This window comes from Notothenia rossii (assembly GCF_949606895.1).
Source record: "Notothenia rossii genome assembly, chromosome: 9".
Taxonomy (NCBI): domain Eukaryota; kingdom Metazoa; phylum Chordata; class Actinopteri; order Perciformes; family Nototheniidae; genus Notothenia; species Notothenia rossii.
The window spans coordinates 2,170,792-2,176,532 of NC_136907.1; positions in this window are offsets into that span (position 1 = coordinate 2,170,792).

Below are 5,741 nucleotides of genomic sequence, written 5' to 3' on the forward strand. Positions count from 1 at the left end.
CCGACTACACACCTGCTTTCCATCAAGCCATTTACAACGGCATATCAACGGAGGCTCCACAACCTTTCTCCGCCAGATCGTCAAGTATCAGCCGTATCTCGCGTCTCCCCTCCGGTACACAGCACCGTAGTGTGGAGTTGCATTAGGTAACGTTAGATACGGCTGATACTTGCGCATTAGTTTCTGTTATGGATCAGTATCAACAGTCCTGCCAGTAACGTTACTATATTATCAATGCTACTTTAGTTATAGCCTGATATATGATAGCTAACTTCACAATGTTGTGATGTGACGTTAGCTAACATTCTGTAGCTAACGCCGGTCACTCACCAAGATAGCTGCCCAGTTCTCCACTGGTTCTCCTCACACCACAGCTCCATTTCTCTCCCATGGCCGTTATTTCTTCTAATCCTTGGCTGCTCCTGGTCTCTTGGACGCCTAGCAGGCTCATCATTATAAGGTTGTGGTCCGTCATATGCATTCGAATATTCATGTTCAACTTCTTCTTTGTCTAAACTAGCATTGGGATCCATGTTTATTAATACGTTACACCGGCCGCTCTCCCCCTCGTGTCCCCCGTGTTAAGTCACACGCGGGAGGTCACGTGCCGAGGCTTTTTTATGCGGAAGTGAACATTTCTTACTAAAACGACGCCAGATGTCACTGTAGTGTATATTTCTGTATATTTTTGGGAAAATCTAGTCTATTCATCATTTTCCTACACATTTATTCACTGGTGTCTTTAACCTGGAAGTTGCTCTTTAAGTTAAATATTTTGATTCTATAAAATTAAAAAGTGTGTTATTGCAATAAAAATCCAATTAAAAGATACGTTATTAAATAGTAAAAGTAGATACAAACAAACAGAAGAAAAGGGACATTGCATATTTTGACTGTAAAAAAGTAACACATACCGTTAATGACTTATTAAAAAAATAGGAACTGGGACATCCCTGCTTTTGTTTCACATTTGAACAGTTCTGGAAAAAAACCCACACAATGACAGAGTCCAGACTTCAGGGTGGAAACAGACGAAGCATGAAAAGAGCTTTCAGAGTCCAGTCACCCTTCTCCTCCCCCGTTCACCCCCCAATTCTCCCCCATTGACCCCCCCGTCCTCCCCAAAATCCTCCCCCATTCAGCCTGCACTCCCCCATCCTCACCCTCAATCATTTTCAACACCCAGTCCTCCTCCTCTTTGCTCAGCAGACCATTGCTTTAAGACAAACGGCAAACCATTGTTCCCCCACCTGCACTACACACACACACACACACACACACACACACACACACACACACACACACACACACACACACACACACACACACACACACACACACACACACACACACACACACACACACACACACACACACACACACACATTCAGAATCAGTGTTGTCCGGTGCTCAGCTTTGGTGACATTGATTGGATGGATTTCTTTTTATCTTCTCCAACAGCTTATTTCCTTACGTTGTGTTTGTGTTTTGAACGTATCCAAACTCAGAGGTTAGCATCAGTTCATCGCGTCCTCAGACTTCTTGTGTTTCTGAGACGACTTTGAGAATGAGATTACGGAGGGGAATAAGTCGGGGGGTAAAAAATGCTGTGTCTTCGGGGGCCGCTAACTTTTTCAGATAATCCGATTAACGCCGGGAGGGCTGCCGGGGATTTAGTCCAAAAGCCAACCTGGGACCTTATCAGTACTGTTGTGACTTTAGACTGCAGCAACACATGACCCGGGGTGTGTGTGTGTGTGTGTGTGTGTGTGTGTGTGTGTGTGTGTGTGTGTGTGTGTGTGTGTGTGTGTGTGTGTGTGTGTGTGTGTGTGTGTGTGTGTGTGTGTGTGTGTGTGTGTGTGTGTGTGTGTGTGTGTGTGTGTGTGTGTGTGTGTGTGTGTGTGTGTGTGTGTGTGTGTGTGTGTGTGTGTGTGTGTGTGTGTGTGTGTGTGTGTGTGTGTGTGTGTGTGTGTGTGTGTGTGTGTCACACTTGTGCTTTTCTTGCGATTTTTCTACTGCTACTCCGTTTATGATACTTAAACGTTTGTTCAGCAGGATAATCTCCACATATTAACACCATTTAATGATTTCTGAAGTAAAAAGCTAATGATGGGCTATAAAGGAACTACAGCACGGTCACATGACTTCACATCACCACCGCTAAGCTAAAGGAGGCTAATGTTGGGCTATAAAGGAACTACAGCACGGTCACATGACTTCACCTCACCACCGCTAAGCTAAAGGAGGCTAATGTTGGGCTATAAAGGAACTACAGCACGGTCACATGACTTCACATCACCACCGCTAAGCTAAAGGAGGCTAATGTTGGGCTATAAAGGAACTACAGCACGGTCACATGACTTCACGTCACCAGCGCTAAGCTAAAAGAGGCTAATGTTGGGCGTGATGACGTTTAGTCATCTCATTTAGACACTTGTTAGCAACTTCCATTTTTAAATACACCCGTGGGGTATTTACTGACGTATTTTATGACGTAGAATGGAAATCTCTACAGCTTGTTTTAACCACAGACCTTATTTCAGGAATATCTAATTAACAAAAAGGCATGTGTTTGCCCAGCAGCTAATTTTAGCTTCTATCTTTCAACATGTGCCTGAAAACAAAAATCACTCCTCTGCAGAATATTAGTGTGTGTTGACAGGATCAAGACTACAGGACCCTCCCCCCCTACTGTTAGGGGATACATGAGGAGGGGGAGAGTTTAACAACAAACACAATACATCTCAAACTGAAGATTAACTTCACTACAGGATCAGTCCACAGAGAGCTGCTGCGACATTATACAGTTAAGAAGGCTAACATATTTAAATACCATGATATAATACTACATATTGTCTTTTTAGAAACCACATAAGGGGATTTTCCTGGGTTTAAAGAGGCCCTATTATGCTTTTTGGGGTTGTCCCTTTTCAATAGTGTGTACTATGCTTTTTTTTTACTCCATTGGACTCCTTTGTTTACTTCCTGAACATAGTGACATCACGAGTGAACACTCGCGCTCCTATTGGCTAGCGCTCCAACACATTGTTCCTGATAGGCTAAGGGGCGGGACATCTCTAAGAGGTTGAGTTGAGAGTTAAAAAAACATGAGTGTAATAATGAGAACACAGTAGCTCTTTATCTGCCACACACACACACACACACACACACACACACACACACACACACACACACACACACACACACACACACACACACACACACACACACACACACACACACACACTCTTTAACTACAGCTCTCTCCATTAAGTCTGTCAGTGTAATCTGCAGCTGATAAAAGTAAATCAGCTCCGACACAACATCTACTCTCAGTAATCCCCCTCTGTCCTGTGAGCCATGAAATGAGTCTGAATACCTCTGATTTAAACCCTCTCTTATCATCATTTATTAACCTTTATTTCCATTAACATGAGCGGCTGATTTTTGGGGATAAGAGTAAAAGTAATTGGACATTTACGTATTCCTCGCTGTAAAGATACTCTGTTACAAGTACAAATCCTGCATTTAAACTAATATTTGAGTAACAGTAAGTATAATGAGTGAACTTTAGTTAAAGGTTTCAGAGTACCTAATGCAGTACATCTAAAATTAAAATTAAAACTCTAAAAATGATTAAAATAAATGAAATAAATAAATAAATCTCTTTAAAAAGCTGTTCTTGTCCAAATTAAATACATCATTTCCCTCTTAAACGTTCCTTTCCTTAAATAAATGTACTTAAATTACCCAATGCAGATTCTCCTAAAAAAGCTAAGTCAAGTTCGTTAACAGATTAATTACCTAATTTAATTTTATATAAAACGTAAATTATCAAATATTTGTAAATGTATGAAAAGGCAGTTAATACAATACTAAAATAAAAACCTAAAAGTACAAAAAATTGCACTTTAGTAAATGTATTTAGTTACTTTCCACCACTGCCAACTTGTTCTCCACCAGCAGCCAAGTCTGAGACGTGTCTGAAAAAAAAATTCTTGACTCTCTGCCGTCTGCACCCCTCCCTCACACACACACACACACACACACACACACACACACACACACACACACACACACACACACACACACACACACACACACACACACACACACACACACACACACACACACACACACACACACACACACACACACACACAAACTGGATCTCTGGCCAACTCGTGGTTTTCTTGTTATCCGGGCAGCAGGGAGATGAAATTGATGCCGTGTGGACAAGAAGACTTTTCTCCTCCGTTCTGCAGACTGACATTCAGCTGCCAAACTCAACACAGTTTAACATTACATCGTGTGGACAGTAACTACTTTAAAGAGTCCTCTCCTGCTGATGTTCAGCTGTATATCAGTATGTAGTACCTCTACTTTAAAGAGTTCTCTCCTGCTGATGTTCAGGTGTATATCAGTATGTAGTGTCTCTACTTTAAAGAGTCCTCTCCTGCTGATGTTCAGGTGTATATCAGTATGTAGTGTCTCTACTTTAAAGAGTCCTCTCCTGCTGATGTTCAGGTGTATATCAGTATCTAGTGTCTCTACTTTAAAGAGTCCTCTCCTGCTGATGTTCAGGTGTATATCAGTATGTAGTGTCTCTACTTTAAAGAGTCCTCTCCTGCTGATGTTCAGGTGTATATCAGTATGTAGTGTCTCTACTTTAAAGAGTCCTCTCCTGCTGATGTTCAGGTGTATATCAGTATGTAATGTCTCTGCTTTAAAGAGTCCTCTCCTGCTGATGTTCAGGAGTATATCAGTATGTAGTGTCTCTACTTTAAAGAGTCCTCTCCTGCTGATGTTCAGGTGTATATCAGTATGTAGTGTCTCTACTTTAAAGAGTCCTCTCCTGCTGATGTTCAGGTGTATATCAGTATGTAGTGTCTCTACTTTAAAGAGTCCTCTCCTGCTGATGTTCATGTGTATATCAGTATGTAGTGTCTCTACTTTAAAGAGTCCTCTCCTGCTGATGTTCAGGTGTATATCAGTATGTAATGTCTCTACTTTAAAGAGTCCTCTCCTGCTGATGTTCATGTGTATATCAGTATGTAGTGTCTCAACTTTAAAGAGTCCTCTCCTGCTGATGTTCAGGTGTATATCAGTATGTAGTGTCTCTACTTTAAAGAGTCCTCTCCTGCTGATGTTCAGGTGTATATCAGTATGTAATGTCTCTGCTTTAAAGAGTCCTCTCCTGCTGATGTTCAGGTGTATATCAGTATGTAGTGTCTCTACTTTAAAGAGTCCTCTCCTGCTGATGTTCAGGTGTATATCAGTATGTAGTGTCTCTACTTTAAAGAGTCCTCTCCTGCTGATGTTCAGGTGTATATCAGTATGTAGTGTCTCTACTTTAAAGAGTTCTCTCCTGCTGATGTTCAGGTGTATATCAGTATGTAGTGTCTCTACTTTAAAGAGTCCTCTCCTGCTGATGTTCAGGTGTATATCAGTATGTAATGTCTCTACTTTAAAGAGTCCTCTCCTGCTGATGTTCATGTGTATATCAGTATGTAGTGTCTCTACTTTAAAGAGTCCTCTCCTGCTGATGTTCAGGTGTATATCAGTATGTAGTGTCTCTACTTTAAAGAGTCCTCTCCTGCTGATGTTCAGGTGTATATCAGTATGTAGTGTCTCAACTTTAAAGAGTCCTCTCCTGCTGATGTTCAGGTGTATATCAGTATGTAGTGTCTCTACTTTAAAGAGTCCTCTCCTGCTGATGTTCAGGTGTATATTCGCACTCA